Genomic DNA, 22,192 nt, shown 5'->3' on the forward strand with positions numbered 1-22,192 from the left:
GGAATCTAGGTCTAGGTTGTAGCCAAAAATTAAGGTAAACCTGTTCTGAGGGTGTAGATATCCTGAGACCTAACCACAGTCTGCTCTGTAGATGGGGACAGGGTGAGAAACGAAACTGAGGAGACCGTAGCTTCCACCTGGCCTGCGGAATAGAGGTTTCACCCTGGAATTCCGGAGATACCTTGTCCTTGTCAGCCATTGCATGTGGCGACCTGTGCACTGCCTGATTTTATTTCTCAATGCAAGTGAGATTGCCAGCATTCTACAGATGAGGAAACGGGGAAGAGGAGGTATCCACCAGTAGGGGAAAGTGCTTTAAAACCATGCTGCTTCTATATTGAAAGTAGGGCAGGGTTCAGCTCCCCCTCCTGAGGGATGTGTCCTGTCACTCCAAGGCAGGGAACTCTCCCTTGGGCAAGCCTGCTCGCCGCCCTTTGTTCACCGTTGCTCCATAAGAGCTCTGGTTTGCAACAGACCTGCATGCCAAGGCGTTCCAAGACTCCCAGCTTGGAGTGGCAAGTGGTAATTCAGAGTATGAGGTTAGAGGAAACTGCATTTTCAGAGCAGTGGGTGGGGCCACATGCGCCCTCTGGACTCCATGTGTCCATGTGTCCATCACCGTTGATGCCGTCCTCATCTCTGTCAGCAATTAATACCTGAAGGATAGCAGACTTCTCTTCCCTGACTGCTTCCACTCTGGCTTCTCCCCACCAGAGCTACAAAGTAGATTGCTTGAATCTCACCATCGGTTTCTTTAAGCTACCAGAGTCAGCTTCCCTTCCTGCCACGGTGTTCTGTGAGGGACCTGACTCTTGCCACCTCCAGCATTACTCTTCCTCACTCCGACTTGCCCTCTGTCAGGAGTTCTCACCCACAGTCCTCCCTTGCTGGTACCATCTGTCTTTCAGTGTTCTGCTTACCTCAGACTTACCTCAGAGAGGCCTTCCCTGACCTACCTGTGTCTCTCTCACACCCTTCTGAAATAGTGGGCCTCAGTATGCACCAGTCTTCCCCGCCCCCCATTAGTGAAGTTGGATTGGAACTTGTCAACCTTGTTGGATATTCCTCATGGGAGGCCACTTAGTTGCACAATGTTAACATACCTGTGCTTACCCAGAACCTGCTTACATCAGTGCTGCTGGAGGTGAACCATGTCCTGCCTTGGAGTCTCAGTGAGAACATTAACCAGTTTGGCCAGACCACCAGGCCCTGTTGTTCTTATATCTCCATGTTAGAGAAGATTTGCTTACTTATCTTTTAGCTCACCCCTTCCTTACCCACCTTGGGGTGGGAATGAGACCTATATGTTTCTTATGACGCCATTCTCCTCTCAGAGCGAGGCACGACCACCGGTAAAGCATTTCTTTCAGGACAGTCTTGACTGCCCCGGGCTGTGCTTAAAAAACCTGTCAGATAATAGGTGAGAGAATTTTGGGTGAAGGAGATGCCCAACAATGTCTTTCCTTAAACATCCTTGTAAGCAACATTTGCTACTGAGGCATTATTTATGCCAAATATAATAAGTGGATTTTAAGTGTTATTTTGTGTTTTAGTATTTACATTTTATGATTAAACCATTTGGAGCTAGGTAGGAAAAAAACATAGTAAACACAGCATGTCTTTATATTAGATAATAAACTGGGCAATCTGTTTCCATATAATATTTTATTAGTTCTTAGGGAATTTAATATAATGAATTTTGATCCTATTAACCCTCCTCTGGTCCCTTAACTCCTCCCAGATTCAGTTCCACTTCCCCACCTCCTTCCAACTTCATGCCCTCTCTCTCCCATTCTCTCCTTCCCTCCTTTCCCTCTCTATCTCCCTTCCCCCCTCCTTTCCTCTTTCTCTCCTCTCTTTCTTCCCTCCCTCCCTCCCACCCTTCCTCCCATCTCCCTCTCCTCTGTCTCTCTCTTTCAGTGACTTTGAGTCCATCTCATGGGACTGGTGTACTCATGGGTGTAGGGCCATCCACTAGAGTGTGATTGGCCACCGTCCCAAAGAAAACTGAATCTCTCCCAGAAGCCATCAACTGTCAATAGCTCATCAGTCAAGGGTTGGATCTTTTGAACCCCTCGCCCCTCCGCAATGTCTTATCACAGGAGTTTTTTACTGTCTGATTTCTGTTGTGTCCTCTTGTGATGTGCGTGCGTGTGTTTGCATATTTTATCCTTACTGAGATTTCATGGGGCGGGTGTTGATAGCCTCCCATTTTGCCAGTGAACGAAGCCAAGACCCGGAATCTCCTTGATAGGAGCAGTAGCGTTCAAGTTTAAGAGTTCAAGGTAATGAACTGACCACCCTGCTCCCATGTGTATATATCCTCGCCCTACGTGTCTCCTTGAATGGACGAGGTCTGATCACAAAGACAAAAGCCCACCGATTCTTTCTACTTTGTAAATGGCCTCTGAAATGACAGCCAAAGGTGAAAACACCCACCTCTATTCCTCCCCATCTTCTCCAGACTCCTCCTCCCTATCCTCTGATTCTGCCACAGATGATCCGGAAGAAAGAATCCCAGGCATTCCTACAGAAACAGATCTCCGAGCCAGTCCTTGGGAAGAAACAAAGCCGTTGCTGGATTTGTTTTTCTTGCTTGATTTATTTGACAAGGATCCGTTTTTGCACATCACTTTTGGAATTTCAAAAACCTTTTCATCTGCAGAGGTCTCTTAGAAGCCAAAAGAGGAAGAAATGAGAGGCTGTGTATGTGATCTCCGAGGCAGTGCTCTCTGGCCCCTTGAGCTCTGCCTTTTCTCTCTGACCCTGAGATCACACAGCTTGAGGATCAAGGTCTGGAGAGCGCTGAACCCCATCAAGCAGGACTCTGATTTGCACCGGTCCCTAAAGGAACATCTCTATCACTGTTCTTTGACTTGGTAGGACATCAACCTGCTAAATCCATGTAGCAAGAGCTCATGAATTATTCAGTCTCTAAGAAGACTCTTTTGGTAAGATGAGGTGCTACAACCAGCCAACAAAAGGAACGGTTCCTGGTCTGGCTGGCTGCCGATTCAATTACTTGCATGGTCCTTCGGAAGACATCCTATTCCGAGACATCCTTTCTGCAGATCTCGGGCAACAAGTCGGCCTTGAAAGCATCCTTCATCCCGGCACATGGCATGTCAGATGCAATCAAAATGGGCACCAAGCTCCCTGGGAAACTCCCCCTGGCTTCACATGTGTTTCAGCTGTGGGAAAGGCGCATGCATAAAATATTCAGGCTGAATATTTGATTGCTTTTAATAACCCACGCAGTAGGGGTTGGGGATTTAGCTCAGTGGTAGAGCGCTTGCCTAGGAAGCGCAAGGCCCTGGGTTCGGTCCCCAGCTCCGAAAAAAAGAACCAAAAAAAAAAACAAAAAAATAACCCATGCAGCTAAATTTATTGGATCGCACTGCCCCTTTGAACTGGGATGTGGAATTTTCCATGTAGCCCAGTATCTCCTGTGAGAGGCAGACCTTGCCATTTCAGTTGTTCCTCTCTGCGCATGAATCTCCAGGCTTCATCCGTTTTGTCAAGAACGGCTGGTGATCAGGTTGGCCAGGGGATTTCCACCACTATTCTCGGTGCTTCTGTGCCTGCAGTGCTCATCCTTGAGCCAGTCCTCTGCCTCCACATGAACGTCCTGGGTTTGAGGCTCCAGACTTCCCCCAGAGAACCATGAGGCAGGATCCCTCTATCACTTTCTCCTAACCTTTGTTCTTTTTTGGATAAAAGCAGTGGCTTAACTTTCTCAGTTTCCTTACATCCTGGTGCTGAAGAATATCAGAGCAAAGACATTTACATGGTAGCTTACATGATAGTGTCTATATCTTGAGGCCTAGTTATGAGGGAAATGGTCTGCCTAGGTCCTTCCGCCCCTTATTCATCACGAGCCTGATAAATAATTGTCACCAGAGATCAAATCAGTAATAAGCAAATTGATAGTGAACATCTGTTGAGCACAAGATTCCTCATTGGCAGCAGTGGAAAAGAAAATGTCACACAGCATTCCATCAGTGCTCTGAGGTGTAGCACACTACACAAGCACATGGTATTTTCATTTGTATGGAGAGTGTGTGTGTGTGTGTGTGTGTGTGTTTCAGATGTGTGTAAAAGAACTCTTTGAAGTGCATAGCCTGTTAGATGCCTTTGCTTAGAATGAGGCTACATTCAATTTTTTTAATGAAAACTCAAAAATGCAAGTCAGTTTCTGTGAGTGTGTTTTATTTATCTATTAAATAATTTAGGTATTGAAGAATGATAACAAGGTGATATACTCAGGATTAAAACTCTCTGACACTGACATCCAAAGTGTACTTAAACATACATTCCCCCAGAAGCAAGTCAGCTTATTATTCAGGGACGTAAGCCAAGAGCCCTTTGAGTATTTGACAATACCTGGTCATTAGCTTGCACGGCTCACCACACAGCCAAGCCATAATGGACTTTTAATGAAATCGCTCTCACATACACGTCCTTGTGGGCTTCCAGTAGTGTGCACCATAGTAACATTAGGATATAACCCATGACCCTATAACCTCGACTCTCAGGGTGAGCAGACGATGTGGAGAAAGAAATAGCTTCCCACTGAACTGTACACATCCCACTCTGCGTTATCCTTGAGAGGGAGACACCTGAAATGTGGCAAAATGCAGATGTGTCTCTGGGAGATGGTAGGTTGGGGCCTAAGAAGCAATAGAGCTAGAAAGGAATCTGGAGGCACAGGGATTGCTGCCTGAATATGCCACAGCCCTAGAGGAGAGTGTTAGTGGCCACCAGTGCCTGCAGTAGAAGCAGCCATCAAACCCCCACGAACCCCTCTGAGGAGCCTTAAACCCATTCAGATGTGTAATGTTGTTGAGTGTAGTGAATAGCTGAACATGGCCTTGGCATCTCTGTGGTGATAATTTGTGGGCTCCCTGACTCTTCTCTGAGTTAAGTGGTCTTTGCGTCCTAATTCTGGCAGTGCTGAACAGTGATACATTGTATCCACGGTTCCGCCTGGTTTATTGGCGCTCACAGAATGGCAGCCTGTTGAATGGGAAGAAGAAATAGTATATAAACAAAACAGTCTCATCAGAGGGGAAGTGCTAGTTTCCTGAGCCATATTCACTCCGAGTCATCATAATTTCTTCTGGTGGCATGGGCCAGGTCTCTGAACCTGGTCTGTATCATTCGCTTTGGCCCTTAAGACTTTTACAGAAGCTTAAGTCTGATTACATAAGGAAGCCACCAGCTAGCACATGGGGACCTGGGTCCAAAGGAGAAAATATTGGCTGAAATCCTGGCCCCTTGCAGTGCCTAGGGCAAGAGCACTTGTTTTGGGCTTAGGGCAGCTTCTATTAAGGACAAGCCCAAGGGTGTGTGCATCAGGACCAAAGTACATTCTCACTAGAAGCCAGGCCAGTGTTTAACGAAAGCCTGAGAGGTGGAAGAGGGAGCTGATAAAGGGTCAGAGAGAAGAAGAGAGGAGATGGGTATGGCAAAATCTAGAAAGGGCCATTGTGTCTGTCCTGAAGGGCGCTGTCACACGTTATTTGGTACCCATGCCAGCCATGCTTTAGAGAACTGAATTGATTTGATGGGCTAGCTTTGGAGTAGGCAGATGACAAGTCTTATTTCTAGCTTCGAGCTTGTCTCTGTTGACTGCTGTGCAAGTTGAAAAAGGAGAGCGTGTTGCCTATTCATGGTGCAAGGCTGGAAAGGATTAGAAGTCAGTAAAAGGTATGAAAATACCATTCGCTTATCTGGGTCCTGCTTCTTTCAAATTACACACCAGCTCCTTTCTGTTATGATCTCTGAGAAGGTATTTTTTCTTATGTAAACTAGAGAAAAGAAGGAAGGGAGTAAGGGGTCTGGGTAGGGGGAGAGGAAGAGAGGGCGTGAAGAATGGGAAAGGAGAGGGAGCCTATGAGTAAGGAAGGATAACGGGAGAAGGAAGAGAGAGAAGAAGCGATGGATACATCATTCAGAGCCAGCCTCAGCCATTAGGGATGGAGGATAGTCATTATTTTGGTGGGGTTGAAGAAAGTAAAAACCTCCCATAGCTGAAAAATACACACCCCAGTGCTTGTCCAGGATCAAGGATGCTGTAAAGTGTTTGAGACTATTCTCTCTCTCTCTCTCTCTCTCTCTCTCTCTCTCTCTCTCTCTCTCTCTCTCTCTGTGTGTGTGTGTGTGTGTGTGTGTGTGTGTGTGTGAAATAAACCTCCAATTTACGGCTTTCCTTGCCTTTGTTTAGGAACCGGTCTGTAGTGAAGAGATCTTGTTTACACCGGGTTGATTTCAGTAATCATCGCTTTAGTGTGACCCTCGAGGGGGTGCTGACTACACAGGGCACTGGTGCACAGCGTGGGGACCTCCGCAGGGCTGGGAGCTGAAGGTCCACATCAGGAGAGCTGCAGTGAGGGTGTGGAGGATACCGAGATGTCCTGGGTGACAAGGGCTGGCTGAGGGTCTCTGCAGGGCATTTGCTTGGACCACTGGAGCAGAAGCTGGCGGCATACAGGGCTGACCCTGAAGCAGGTGGAGAAGTACACTGAGGAGAAATAGCTAGGGACACGTCAGGGTCTCAGGAGGCTCTCAGAGTGGAGGAGGGGAAGCCACACAACCAATAAGCAGCTCTCATAGTGCATTGTTGGCCGGTGCCTGCGTGTAATACTGTCATAGTAGAGCAATAAACCGCCTGTCATCTCATTGAAAGGCCACTGAGTGAGCCCAGGAATCCCACCATGGAAGCTCATGGAATTCCCACTCAGCCTTCTCTGGGTAGCACGGGTGACCCTCACACACAAGCCAGCCAGCCCACAGGTGATTTGGGTCATCAAGATACAGATGTGGGGAGAAACACCGTGTATGCCGTTAAATAGCGTTGTGAATTGCGGGCAGTATCTTCAACTCTCAGAGCCTTGGCTTTTCTCAGCTATTGATGAACTAACTGATGGGGTCTGGACCTTGTAAGGAGGTGGGGGAGGATTAAGTCAGCTAATACTTGTAAATCAGGGAGCTAGTGACACGGTGTGGGAGGCTCCCCCCCCCCCAGTCTTGCTGCCCCTGCTCCTGGGTCTCTGCAGGGTGATAAGCCAGTGCCAGCACCTCTGCTGGGGGTGGGGGTCAGCGGTGCTCTGGGGTGGTCTTTCTTTCCCCCGTTCTTCTGGTCCTGAGCCTCCGCCAGGCAAGCCTGCAGAGACAGTCTTCCTTAATGCCCTCGTCCTCAGGGAATGGGCCCTAAGACTGCAGCCCTTGTGTTTGCTGATCTTATCGGAAGAGTGATTGGAGCCTGTTTCACTATTGATATTGGCTCTGGGCCTAATCTTACTGTCCTGAACTTCAGTCCATGAGGGTGGGCCAGATGTAGTTCTGGTGCTCCAAGGGCTGGAGGCTCCATAGCACTGAGAGATAAATCACTGTACCTGGGGAGGATCCTGCATTAACAGAAGCCTCCTCTCCCCTTAATTTTTACCGATTTCATCCCTCCATGAACGGCCTGTTACCTGAAGAATAGCCAAGAGGACCGTTATTCTGCCTCTGGCCTTGAGCACCACGTTTGTCAATAGCCATCACTGGCGTCAGCTCAACACTTAGCAGCTGCAGGCCTGTGTTAACCACTTCCATATGCACAGGGACGCCTCAGAACTGCCCAGCGCAAGCAGCTCCCTTCCTTCCCATTCACCCAGATGAAGAATGGAGGCCTAGAAAGGTTCAGTCACTGCCTGAGCTCAGAGAGCCAGTGAATGCACAACCGGAACTAAGCAGTCTGTCTGCAGCGGCTCTAACCCGAAAGCCCAAATGCTCACACGAATCACCTAGAGATGTGGTTGACAGACAGATTCGCTGTGTCTGAGACATGGCCTGAGTGTATTGTGGATGCATAGCAACCAAAAGAGGGCAACTCCAAGTGTCTCTGTCTCTCTCTCTGTCTCTCTCTTTGTCTCTCTCTCTCTGTCTCTCTCTCTGTCTCTCTCTGTCTCTCTCTGTCTCTCTGTCTCTCTCTGTCTCTCTCTGTCTCTCTCTGTCTCTCTCTCTGTCTCTGTCTCTCTCTGTCTCTCTCTGTCTCTCTGTCTCTCTCTGTCTCTTTCTGTCTCTTTCTCTCTCTCTGTCTCTCTCTGTCTCTCTGTTTCTCTTTGTCTCTCTGTCTCTCTCTGTCTCTGTCTCTCTCTGTCTCTTTCTGTCTCTCTCTGTGTGTCTTTCTCTCTGTGTGTCTCTCTCTGTCTCTCTCTCTCTTTCACACACACACACACACACAAACTCCCAAGTTATACACACATACAGAACTCCACACACACATACACACACACACACACACACACACACACACACACACACGCATACATGCTTCCTTCCTTCTTCCTTTCTTTTTATCTCATAAGATCTCTTACTGTGGCTCTCAGGCCAGTGAATTCTGCGGATCCCCCACCCTCTCTCCACTCTCAGCATTAGGACTACAAGCACACACCACTGTGCCATCCCCTCCTCCCCTCTCACATGCATTCTAGGGCTTGATTTCAGGCCCTTAGGCTTGTGAGGCAAGCACTCGACTGACGGAGCCATCTCTTCAGTCTATCTTGCACTTTCTGGGTGATGCTGATTCTGCTGGTCTCCAGACCATGTACTGGGTGGCAAAGCCATATACTGGGAAACGGAACAGCTCTGGCTGGCTTGGTTAGTTAGCGGTCTGCCTGCTTGTTTGGGTCTAAGGTGCGAGCCCATAAACAGCCCCCTGGTAGCCATGCCACATGAGCTCTGCAGTAGGTGGAGAGTTGAACCTCTGGTAGTTTGGGGTGAGGGGAGCACCTCATGGTGTGGCTGGTCTGGCTTTGGAGGTTTGGGTAGCTCAGCTCCCTCTCTTTCTCTGCAGTCGTCGCTGGTGTGGCTCTGCCTCTCTACTCATCACGCCCTCAGCTGGCCTTCCAGGCTGAGAATTCTTATTTGTGTCACCCAAACCTTTCTTTGATTGCCCACCTTTTGCCCATCTTTGATTGCCGTGTCGTTTAGCTTTGCAGTCGCCTTCCAGAGCCTTCCAGGAACCTTTGCCCCTCTCTTAGCTTCAGCTTTCCTTTTGATGTCAAGTCCTAACAGGGCTCAGACGAGAGTAGCTCTGTCAGCTTTACCTCCCAAAACCAGGAGAAAAAGGCCAACTTCTACGAGCCTCTTAGAAACCTCCGTCGGAGACAGACATGGCTCAGCGGTTAAGAGCACTGACTGCTCTTCCAGGGGTCCTGTGTTCAATTCCCAGCAACCACATGGTGGCTCACAACCATCCGTAATGGGGTCTGATGCCCTCTTGGGTAACTGAAGACAGCTACAGTGTACTCATATACATAAAATATATTTTTAAAAAAGAAACCCCTGTTAGTATTTATGTGATAGCTGTTATAAGAGTCACCTATTTCTTTAAGCCTTTACTACTATCGAGCAAAAGACTGTTGGTCAGACGAGACCAGTTCAAGGTCACCCCAGAGCACACTTGGGCTCCATTCTGAACTTGGAGTCACTCCAGTCTGGTAATGTCCTAAGCCTCACCCTCCACACTGCTGCCTCTCTTCCTTCTCTTCTGCAGCTCAAGGCGTTTCCTCAGAGCAAACACTAATTCCGTGCCTCCTTTTATTAGCTCCAGCCTGTGCTGAGGGCTGGTGATCCAGGCCAACTGTGTTCTGTTTGCCTTCAGAGCTCCATGTCACTGACCACAGTGTTACCACTTCTCGGCTCTGTGGCTTTGTGGTAGCTTACTCAGCTCACTCGACCCCACATGACCCATAGAAACCCGTGTTTTCACATATATGTGAGGATCATTGCAGGAGTCACACCCCAGGGATGTCACACGTGGGAGGTGGGGCTTCATAGCACTGGCCAGGAGCAGGTGCACAGTATTCTTACCTGAAGTTGCAGGTGAGTTAAACCTAGCTACCTTAGCTTGCCATCCGAAGTCCTCCTTCTGTCCATTTACATGGCACTCATGGTGACATATTGATTCACCTCAGTGACACTTGTGATGGTTGGTTTTGCCAATTGGACACAGTGTCCACACCTGGGGAGTTAGTGATTCTCAATGAAGGATTGTTCAGATCAGGGTGGCTTAAGGGCATATCTAAGGGGGATGGATTGTCTTGATTACACTGTTTGATGTTGGAAGGCCCACTGTGGGTGGCGTCATTCCCTAGCACTGGATCCTAGGCTGTATAAGAACAGGAAAGGAGGCTGGACAGTAAGCATTCATTCTCTCTCTGCTCTTGACTCTAGATTTGGTTTCAGGATCCTGCCTTGACCTCCACCCTGGATGGATTTTTAACCTGGTTTTGAAAGCCAAATGGACACATTGTCTCTTAAAGTTATTTTTTGCCACATTATTCTGTCAGAGCAATGAATGAGAAACTGGGACAGCACTCTTTGCTGCAACCATGGCTCTGCTCAGGGGTTGTTCTATTTTTAACACTGCACTTCTCTGCTGCCAAACTCCTATTCAGTCTTCAAAGCCCAACATAAATATTGCCTCTTCTACTCAACCATTACAAGTCTCACATACAAGGACAATTCTGTTCTAGGAGACTCTCGTGTAGCGCTGACTCACATTGTTTCCTTCACATTAATAAAACTTCCTTCACCACAGGAGCCATTAGGCTCCTGATCGCCTCGCCTGTCCATTTTGTCCTTACTGAGTGCAACACCATCTGACAGAACCTTCTGCAGTTGGGAGGGGGTGAGGGGTGTCCAGTATAATTGCTGCTCACCATGTGTAGCTATTGAGGACTGAAGATGTGGCCAGCGTAGCCAAAGGGATGAATTAGAGATTTTATTTCATTTCAGTTCATTTAAGTAGCCACATGTGGTCAGTGCACAGTGTATTGGACAGGGCAGGGGGTTGTTGATCAGAGAGTCCAAAGGAATGAATGGAAAAAAAACAGTTGTAACTAGCACCATGTGGGAAGGCATAGCTGCCAAAAGCCATCCTGGGTTTGATTTGACGTGGTAGGAGTGCTGGTTGGGGAGAACTTTCCTGAGGTAGTGATTCGGGCATTAAAAACATTGCGTAAAGGCATGAGGGTGTAAGCACAGAGGACATGCAAATGGCCTGTGGTGGAATGGAGCACGGCTTACAAATGGACCTCCAAGTCAGTCCAGTGGTGACACCACTCCTCTGCCCCTTCTTGGCTGTTGAACCTTCTAAAGCGTTTCCCATTCTGCTCTGTGCTAGGTAGGCTTGGAGCAGGCTTGGCTATGAGACACCATGCTGAAGCTTCACTTCTTTACAAAATGCTTTGCTGAAGAACGGGGACGCTGGAACACTGCCCCCTTCCATCTCCAGTAAGGGATCATGGCTATTTTGTTTCAGGTATCCTCCTTTACCCCGTGGCTCAGCTGGTAATCTTCCCCCTTGTTCTGACTGCGGGTGATGTTCTGAGTTTATTCTGAATGGAACTGTGCCCTTAGGTAGGTGCCAGCCCTACCCTGCAGTCTGTGTTCCATTCACGGGTTCATTCATTTAGTAAATTTGAACAGTGCCTTCAGCAAGCAGAGGCTGTTTGGGGCGTAGTTGCTGCTTAGAGAAAAATGTTATACTGCCCTGTCCTTGGAGGCATTGCTCGTGTGGCTGCTGTGTCACATGTGTGTCAGTAGATGGCAGAACGGAGCGAGGTTATGTCTGTGCTGTGTTCTGACCTGTGAACATCTGAATGGTTAGTGACCTAACACTTCCTGAAAAAAGGCAAGCCCGAGATGACCACCAGTCCAGCTCCAGGGGGCCCAGACCACCACTAGTCTGACACTAGGCAGAGCCCGGCTGACTCCCAAGATGGAGAGCAAGCCAGAGACTAGAAGAACCCTACCTGGGACCCCAGACTCCAGCAAGAGTACGCCTGAGACAGACAAGCAGCCACTTGGGCAGGCTGGGTGAGGAACAAGCCAGGGACAACCACCAGAGGCACCATGGGGCCCAAGCATGGGGCTAGCCTAAGATGACTAGTCCTGTGCTTTGAAGGCCTGGGAGCATGTGCAGACGGTGTCTGATATGACCCCCTGCTCCACACCATAATGTACAAACTCAACACTCCTGAGACCACTTCCGAGACAACCCCAAACTCTCAGAGACCCTGGGCACCACTAAGAGGAGCAAGTAAGGGGTGGAGAAATGGACAATAAAGAGAAACAGAAGGACGTGGGCACAATGAAGAGAGGCAGAACTGGGGACTCAAGGGCAATGAGGGACGGACTGATGTGAGTAGCAAGTGATGGCTCCTGGGACCATGGTGGGATCCTGGTCTGTGCTGCCACTGGGGGTCGTTTCTGGGTTCATGGACATGCAGCAGGCAGGGGTCTGTTACCACCAAAGGCCAGGTGAGCGTCACTGGTTTAGGCTGCCACCCAGGGACATGTTGATGTCTGAGGGCTGTACAGAACTGGCCCCACCCATCGCCTAGGCATCATGGGAGAGCTAGACCTGGAGACATGAGAACAGGTGGGCTGACCCCAACCCTAGCCAGTTGTTTCTTAGGAGAGCAGAGCCCCACACATTGCAGGAGTTTCCGGTGAGCTGATCATGAGGACATGAGTGTGGGAGAGCCCATCCTGCCTCTTGTCTGCCCTGTGGTGGTGGCAGTCAGGGAGAGATCCCCTCCCCTACCTCTTGCCTTTGCTACCAATGGTAGGCAGGAGAGCAGGCCCTGACAGAGTCATGAGAATGACTGAAACATTTGGGAGCACAGAATCTGCATGTTACCTGGGCAGTGCAGTAGAGCTGGCCCTGATGGTGGGGGCATCTGCTGGGCAGTGGCACTCCAAAGGGAAACCTCAACCCTCCATGGCAGGTGGAAGAGCCGACCCTAGGATCCTAAGATTGCTGAGAGTGGGAGAACTGGCCATGTCCCTCAGTAGATGGAACTCCGGGGAGCAGGCTCTGGACCTCACCCAGGCAGCAGGGTAGAGCAGCCGTAGCTTTCAGGGTGGGGATGGGAGTTGCTGGTGAGCCTGCTCCAAAAGCACGAGAACAGGAAAGCCAGCAAGCAGGCTAGCCATCTCAGATACAACTCAGGCCCAGATCTAGGGCTTTGAAGCGGTCCAACCCTACATCTGCCCCATCAATGAACGCCCGGAGTACATGAAGGGCCGGTTCTACAGATCCAAAACTGCAGGGTTTCCATGACACAGGATATCCGAGAGGCGTCCCAGTGAGGATCCAGTGTTGATAGAGTAGCAGAAGCCTGAGGACTCGTATGAGACTAACAAGCCATCACAATGAACATTTACAAACAAAAACTTTATGGACCAAAGAGTATACTGTGGGATACACTGTGCCACAAGCTTCCACAGTGAGATTTTTTTTCTCAGTTCTCTGCTGGAAAAAAGGTTGCAAGGGTAGAGAGTGGATATGAGGGGAGGGGGAGATGAGTGGGATTGGGTGCATGATATGAAACTCACAAAGGACAAATAAAAAGTTGTTTTTTTTTTAAGGTTATATGCTCTCTGATTTCAGGGAACACGTACCTGGGTTCTCCAGACAGCTGTCACATCGGTAGTGGTGATGGTCTGGTGTCTTATTCTCCTGCACCTCTGTAAAATTCAGTTGTACATGGAAAACATGAATTTTTCCAAGTAACTCTATATTGATGCCCCAATCTCTCAGCCATGAACTGGAGCCCGGAATTGCCAAATAGTCTCACTCTGAACTGCCCCTGGCTTTGTGTGTCCTCTCCGGAAACTCTTCCCCCTGCTTACAGGTGGGCAGTGTGCATTCCTCAGAGATCCATGGTCTCTCAATAAAAAGAAACACATACCTGTTTATTTACAACGAGCTTGTCCTCACACCAGTTCCCCTTATACCCTGGACTCACCCAAAAGAACCCTCCAAAAAACAAACAAACAACAACAACAAAACCCCACTCAAAGTCATGTCCAAGTGAGTTGTCACTAAAGAATGAAAGCCAGATATTATTTTAGGGAAGAATAGTTATGTAGCCATACTGCAGATTGAACCTGGGGTCTCCATGGATGGTTTCCACGTCAGCTGGTAGCTGGACTCCCAGGTGATGGTGTCTCACACTCTTAGTCTTTTATCTGAAACACAACACATGTAGACCGTTAAGAAGCTACTAATGACCAAGCCACGCCCCCCTGACCCAGCAGAACTCAGTCACGGTGGTAAGTCAGGCTTAGACCTTCTCAGTGAGCTGCAGTGGGCTTGGAGTTCAGGCTGAGAGGCACAGGGCGTGTGACAGAAAGGGAAAAGGACAGGTTCAGACCAGAGCTACCTCCAGCTCCTCAGTGAGAGATCTGCTTTTGTTGGGAGCCCTCCCACCCTCTCAGTAGCATACCTCAGATAACCATCTCCGAATTAAAGATGAAATCCGGCCTTGGAGTGAAGAGCGGCCCTTTGGGGGTTAGCGTTACAGCCTACTCTACCCCAAGGCTGATTCAATGGCCAGCTTTCGGGCCAAAGGAAGTGTTTTCTGTAATTGGCTAAATCTCTGTCGGAAGGCAGCTGAGCCGGCTACTGCTTCTCTCACAGCATTGCTGTCTGTCAGGTTTTTCTCACGCTTTGAAACTTTTGGATACAGTCTATTGTTGACTGACTTTCGGAAAGAAGCTTTCTGGTATCAGAACTTACTTAAGAGGGCTGGCTTTCCTGCTCTCATGCCCTCGGGGCATGCTCACCAGTAGAGCTGGCCATGGTAACAAGGGTTGCAGGTGAGCTAGCCCTGCCAGTCCTGCCTCTTGTCTGCTGGGTAGTGGCACTCCAAGGGAGAGACGCCCTCCCTCCCCCCAAATCTCTTGCCATTCATGGCAGGCAGAAGAGCTCGCCCTGGAGTCTTGAGATTGAGGAGAGTGGGAAAACTGGCCATTCCCCTCAGTAGATGAACTCCGGGGAGCAGGCTCTGGACCTCACCTGTGCAGCTGGGTACAGCTTCGGGGTGGAAATGAGAAGGAAGGAGTGGTGTAATGGAACTCAGAGGGTGAGTCAGGACCGAGGCAGAGATGAACCCAGTGGGCGGAGGCCGCAGCATCACCCTGGAGATGGGTGGGAAGGCAGATTTCCACACGTGTTCTACCTTAGGCTGGGATTCTGGCTCATGGGCCAAGCCAGCAAAGGCTAACCATGAAGTTCTGGGGAAGCAGCCCAGCCAAGAAGCTAGTTCCAAGCACATGCAATGCCTCAGGGCAAGCCTTTCAACCTTTCTGATGGTGTGGCCCTTCAGTAGTTTCTCATGTTGTGATGACCTCCGACCATAAAATTATTTTGTTGCTACTTCATAACTATTTTTGCTACTACTATGGATCTTAATGGATCTTAATGTAAATATTTGGGGGACGGGTATAGAGGTTTGCCAAAGGGGTCAAGACCCAGAGGTGGAAAACCACTGCTCAAAGGCAAGGCTGAATGAAGCCCACCTGTGAGGAAGCTCTCTGAGGTTTCTTCCTGTGTAAGTTAAGGACAATAATAGTTTGTAGCTCCTTTCCCCTCATTTTGATCAGACTTTTAAAAAACTATATTATTAAAAAGCCCTGGAAATGGGTAAAATTACCACACACCAAAGTTAACCTAACCCAAAGTCTGTACAACGCGGCAAACTTCTATACAGAGCAAGCATCCGGGTCAGAAGCTGCAGAGGGTGACATCGAATTTTACACTCTCCCCATCAGGTACACTTTCTGTACTTATTCATCGCAGAAAAAAATCCATGGCAGAATTAGAACTAGATACTAGCTAGAACTAGAGAAACAGTGTTTCCTCTCCCCGTTCATAACTCAGGTCCATCACCTGCATTCATTCCTTCCCCTTTTATGTTCAGCCTTTCTCATTGACGTCTCTTCATGTTATCGTGAACCCACGTGTATGTTCTTAACCTGTGGGTCCTGGCCACTTCGGGTGGCCGGACGCCATGGGAAGACACAGATATTTACATTATAATTCGTAACAGTGGCAAAATTACAGTTGTGAAGTAGCAACGGAAATAATTTTATGGCTGGGGGAGGGGTTACCACAACATGAGGAAGAGTATTAAAGGGTCCTAATATCAGGAAGCTTGAGAGCCGCTGGTTTATATATACGTACACACACACACACACACACACACACACACACACACACACACCCCACACTGGCTAGATTCCATACTTAAGAGAGAACATACAGCATGTGTTTTGTGTCCTTTCTCTGATTATATGACTTCAATTAATATCATAGACTCCACGTCCATCCATTTTAAAAGTGAAGTAGGATGATGGTTATAACACCTTTAAGACCAGTACTCCATAAATACGGTTAATATTTTTAATAGGTAGTCATGAGAAAACAAGAAAAGATGGTTTCTTGTACACGGATGGGAGCCTGGGGGGTTCTTAAATAGGAGGGGCGAGGCGTTCGTGCCGTTCGTCAATTCACATTCACTCAAGCTTCCTCCCTTGCTCAGGTGTCATCGGTGGACAAGCAGTCTCCATACGCAGAGATGACATCGAGCTGGAAGTGGCAAAGTGCAACCTGGGAGACAAACCCAGCATGCTGCCTGTTGTTTAAATAAAGTTTTATTCTAACCCAGCCACGCATAATTATATATTGTCTATGGCTGCTTTCATGCTTCCTGGGCAGAGCCGAGTAGTCGTGACTGACAGCATAGAGCTTGCCGAGCCTAAAGTGACTACTGTCTGGCTCTCCTAACAGAATACAATAGCAATCAAGTTTTTTTCTTTTTTTTAATGACCCCGTACCAAGAGCAGAGAAGAGTGGGTGGTGTCCATTTTACACAAGGTGTCTTTTCAACCAAGACCTAACTGGTGAACAGAAGTGAATGAATTAAGGGAGAAGAAAAAAAAATATTCCAGACGTAGGAGCATTTGTAAACTCAGAGAAATGATAAGGCATGAGTGGGAGTGGTGTTCACCAGGGCTCAGAGCAGAGGACATGTGGTATAGAACTTGCAAATTGGAGGGTTTGAGGGAGCTGCGGAAGGATTTTCACTAGGAAAATAACATGAGGAGGTTTAGATTGTAGGGAGCTGTCTACAGTTGAGTGGGAGGCTAAGGAGCAGGACTGGAGGTGAGGAGACCAGAGGAGCCCGTTTGCACAATGCAGAAGCAGCCAGGACCAGGCACGGCAGCAGAACGAGGAGAAAGCCATGGTTTCAAGATATGGCAAGGGGCTAAGCTCCAAGCACCTGTCACTGGGGCACAGGGGAATGGCACAGAACAGAGTAGAGCCTTCTGCGGAAGTGGGAGAACAGATTCAAGATGGAGGAAATGACCATGCCCATCTGGATACAGGGTGGAGTAGCCCGAAGGAAAACCCTGGCTGCACATGCCCCTCCTTCCACAACTTCAATACCATAGGGACTCCCTATTAAATGTTGGGTGATATGTAGGCTCTTAAGCCCATCTTCTTATTCCCACCCCCTCCTCGCTTCCATAGAAATTGGCTCCCTTCCCCTATTGGATTCCATTGCTACTCTGTGGTGTCAAGAACCTCTTTCCTGTTTCCCAGACCAGCCAGACTGTTCCTCCTTCCTCCTTTGAGGTTCCTAGACTCTCTGTTGCTTCGTACCCCTGATCCCTTCTAGGCTCCTCAGTAGCCTTTTAGAACCACTGCCCCCCAGAATACCTTCCTGTGCCCAGTCATTGGGTACCCACTGTCTCCGGCATGACATGGGGAGCAAACTACATACTCTGTCTCCTCCCTTTTGGGAGGACACACATTGGCACTTGCTGGATGTTTGTGCTTTGTCCCTTTAAGTGATGAGGAGACAGACTTGATGACCTCACTCAGTTTGCTCCAAGTGGTACATGGCAGACATATATATATATATATATATATATATATATATATATATATATGAATGTGATATATGTAAAATATGTAGCCAGTGAATCAAGGGAGTGGATCAGAAGGTACAGGGCTGGAGCTGTAGTTCCAGTGGGTGGGAAAGGAAGGTTTCTGGGAGAAAGGGAAATTTGAACAGATTTCTGAATGACGAGAAGTTGTCACCTATTATAATAAAAGAAGGACTGTTGTTGGCCTGCAAGAGAAAGCAGGGAAGATACTCAGAGGAGGGTACGAAGAGGCACAGCTTATGAGAAGGCGCAGGCACGATGAGATGAACTCTGGAGGAATCTGGGTTGGGGGATGGGAAGAACGCAGAGAGACGCTTGGTAAGAATTTGGATCCGTACTCTGAGTGAACTGAGAGTCTTTGGGGGGATTTTAAACAGAGTGATGGTGAGTTTCACGTGGGGACAGTTGCTGTAGCAACTAGTTAGAAATGAGGTGAAGGAGATAAGAATAGACGAGAAAGTCATGAGGCAGCTCTCTCCTCCACACCCCATTCTTCTCCTATAGTGAGATTGGTCAGCTCTTCCTTCTACCCAGGTATCCACCAAGCCTCAGTGGCTTATGTGTTCTTTTCCCTCATATTTGGGTCACGGTTTGGGTGGGTGTAGCTGATCCCAAAGTTCAGGATAGCCCTAGTAGGTTCAAGCTGTAGATTGGTCTAGAGGAGAAAGTGTTCTGATGTCAAAGAGATGAGATCAAGTCAAGTTATACAAACACATTGGAAACCTCTGCTCACCTCACATCTACTGATCTCCCAATGACCAAATTAAATTACATGACCAACGTCAGCATCACTAGGGCAAGGAGAAATGTATGCAAAGACATGTAGAAGAAAACCTTGACTGTACAGTTCTATACAAAGGAACTGGGAGGAATATTGAAACAGTGGTCCCACCTGCCACCACACCCTTTCTTCCTATCAGTGTTCTGTGTCAATGTGCTTGTTTAGTGTCCCACCACATCCTGGCTGAACTCATGTTCTGTGCATCCATTCTTAGCTCAGATCCCTTTGATTTACATCCTAACTCACAATTCACACATCGATATCCTTCCTGATCTCTATAAACTCTCACTTTTGGTTGCTCTGCTGCCCAGCACATCCCAATAATATTCCTCTTACCTTATGACTTGTTTACCTCACTTTGTGTATTTAGGAAGCTTCAGTGGCCAGGAAGCTTCAGTGGCCAGCCATTAACTGCATTTCTTGTCCTCTGAACTCTTGCATTTTGGGACTCTGGTCTTTCATCTTCTTCCCTCTTGTTTTAGTCGGGGTCCTTTAAAGAAATATAACTGATAGAATGAATATATATACATATATATTTAAACACACATGTGTGCACACATATACACGTGCATGTACGTGCACGCACGCACGCACATACACACACACACACACACACACACACACACATGTGCACACAATTTTATTAGAGTGGCTTACAGGCAGTGGTCTGGATAGCCCAACAATGGCTGTTTCTTAAAGGAAAGGCCAAGAATCCAGTAGTCATTCAGTTTATGAGGCTGCCTGTCTCAGGTGGTCTTCAGTCTACATTGGAGAAGAGGTTTGAACACCAGTGGAAGAAGGTGTCAGGTGTTGAGGTGTGGTCTTCTGCTGTGTATTCAAATGCTAAGTGTAGGCCCCCAAGACCTGGTTGCCCTAGAGATTAAAGAGTCAGCCCATAGACCCAAGTGAACTGTGTGACCTTGCCCCCAAGTTATTGCTGATTGGTGACTAAAGATGCTGACAGCTAATAGCTGGGCAGAAAAGACATAGGCAGGTTTTAGAGTTCCTAGGCCTGGGAGCTCAGAGGAGAAGCATGAGGAGGAGAGAAGGTGAGAAGGAACAAAGGTAGCCATGGGTTAGGAGTCAAGAAAACATGGCCCTGAGTCAGGCCAATTGGAGTTAAGAGCAGCCCAGATGAAACACAGTTGAGTAATAACTCGGGGTTATCAATAGGAAATTAGATTCTAATAACATACAGGACAGATATCTGCCCAGCTCTTGTGCTGTTAAAGGCTTATTGTAAATAATAAAGGTTATGTGTTTTTTATGCATTAACTGAGTGATCAAAGGCAGGGTAGAAACCGTGGATTGCTATTAAAAATGTCTACAACAATCAGGCAACCGGATAGATGGACTTGACTTTAAGAGTAAGGGCAAGCAGGCAAAAAGCAAAACTTCCTTGTTCTGTGTCCTTTTATGTGGGCTACCACTGGAAGGTGTGGCCTAGATTTAGGAAGAGTCTCCACCTCACACTATCCAAAGAAGAACATTCACATACAAATCAAGCGCCTCAGGTTTTAATTGATACCAGATGGAGTCAAGTTAGCCACCAAAGTTGGCCCTCACACTCTTCCTCTCTCCTTTGTTTATGGCTGGCCTCTCACTGTGTGTAATCATCAAAATCATTTGATTGTAGCTTTGTCCCCACCATCCTCTGAGCCTGGAAGGTTCTATCCTTTTTCCTTTCCTGTCCTTCAACAATTGGCTCCTTCACAGATTCCTTCACCTCTGGTTAGCCCCTCCTTCTTTCTTTATTTTTACAGTACAAGCCATTGTCTGATTTTATAACTTGACTTGTAATTCATATTTCTTGATCTTACCATCCAGGGTTACAAGTACTCCAAACTCCTCCTCCTCCTCAGGCTAATAAATATCCTTCCTCTTCCTCTCTCTGTCATATAAAAAGGGTGTTCTTCCTAGAGCATTATGTCTTGGTGTTTCTGACCGCATACTTCTACATGTCTCCATTTTCTATTCCTTGATTATCTCTTCTTCTCTTTCCAGATGTGTTAGACTGGAACCCCTGCTCATCCCCTGCACAAGCTGGGAAACCCCATCTGCCCTCCTTTCCCCAACCCCGCCCGCACAGGAAAAACTCTGAGCTAACATCATCACTCCTCATCCCCATGTTTCTGGCAACCCACCCTTGAGTGCCCACCTGGGGGCTCAGATTTTGATTGTGTCTGAGCACCGTCCCAGCTCCTGGCTGGCACATCATCACTCCTCCCCTAAGCTCTATAAAACCCCTTTGCTTTAGTCTGGTTGTGTGACTTCATCGACCTCTACCTGTGAGATTGGTGAACCCACCCGCAAGCTGCCTCCTAATAAACCTGCCTGTATCTACTCTTAATCTGCTCTAGGCTGGCCTATATCTGCCTCCCTGAGGGAGAGAAAATGCCTGTCAATAAGCAGGAGTGCCCAGTCCTTTTGGACAACAGGAAGTTGTCACCTCCCTTTCTGGGTCACATTCATACCTGTTTTGGCTTGATGGGGCCTGTGGCCACAGGTTGGGTATGGCAGTGTAACTTCCTTTCCCTGGATCTCCTTCTTAGCACATGTCACAGGCACCCTCAATCTTCGGCGACCTGTTTGCCTTTCTAACCAAGCTGCCAGCCCCTTTAGAAAGCGATATTGCTGGATTTGGTGTCTCAGAGGACGACACTGAATAGGTGCTCAACCAACACTGCTTCTTCTTTAGTATGCAATTGGATGACTTGAGATGTGCTGTTTCGACAGACCGGATAAACAGTTCTCTGCACCCAAATCCCGTGGGAGGGAGAGCTGAACCTTCAGAGAGGCAGAGATGTGCTGTTTCAATGGAAGCCTAGGTTTTGCCATCACCCCTCTTTTACTTCCTGCACTGTTTGATAGATGAGGAGTAGGAGCTTGATAAACTTCCAGTAGAGTGAGTTGCATAGTGTCTTAGTCTGTGTGGACCATTGCAACACAGTACCATGGTCTGAGTGACTTAGGAATGAGAGAAAGTTATTTCCCATCATTCTAAAGGGTAGGCAGCAGATTAGTTGACCTGCTGCTCTCTGTTCATAGATGGCGACATACAGCTGTGTCCTTAAACAAGGAAAGGGCAGGTAGTGCTTGTGGTCTGTTTTCCAGAAGGTCACAAATGCTATTCACCATCGCTCCACCCTCATGAAGAACCATCTGTCAGAGATCCCCCTCCTCCTAACGCCTTCATGTTTGGAAGTTAGGATTTCAACATGGGGGACAAAGATGTTTGCACGATAAAGAATGGAAAACACGAGAGGCAGCTAAAGTGACCAGTGGACAGGGCTGCCAGTTAGGCAGGTCAGGGATTTTAATCCCTTATAGGACCAACAAAAAACACCATGGTTTTGAACCCTGATGACAAATATACATGTGTGTATGTGTATGTATGTATGTATGTATGTATGTGTATATATGTATGTATAAATACATATTTATATAAATAAATTATATATTCATATAAATTGTGTGTGTGTGTGTGTGTGTGTGTGTGTGTGTGTGTAGAGCCCTTTACTTCTGTCCATAACTGAAAATATGTCATTTAAGTGGGGCAGCCATCTGTGCCTGTTGTACAGGTGATTTACACCTGGAGATGGTGCTGGGTTATTT

General features: G+C 47.8%; 1 protein-coding gene and 1 non-coding gene across 2 annotated transcripts in view; both read left to right on the forward strand.

Annotated features, from left to right (window-relative positions):
- Window positions 1-22,192, forward strand: part of Slit3 (slit guidance ligand 3) — a 584,776-nt gene that overhangs the window by 77,564 nt on the left and 485,020 nt on the right.
- Window positions 11,545-11,674, forward strand: LOC120095445 (small nucleolar RNA SNORA17). The gene has a single exon (XR_005490917.1). It is a non-coding gene; the product is annotated as a small nucleolar RNA SNORA17 (small nucleolar RNA).

The sequence above is a fragment of the Rattus norvegicus genome, chromosome 10 (genome assembly GCF_036323735.1).
Source record: "Rattus norvegicus strain BN/NHsdMcwi chromosome 10, GRCr8, whole genome shotgun sequence".
Taxonomy (NCBI): domain Eukaryota; kingdom Metazoa; phylum Chordata; class Mammalia; order Rodentia; family Muridae; genus Rattus; species Rattus norvegicus.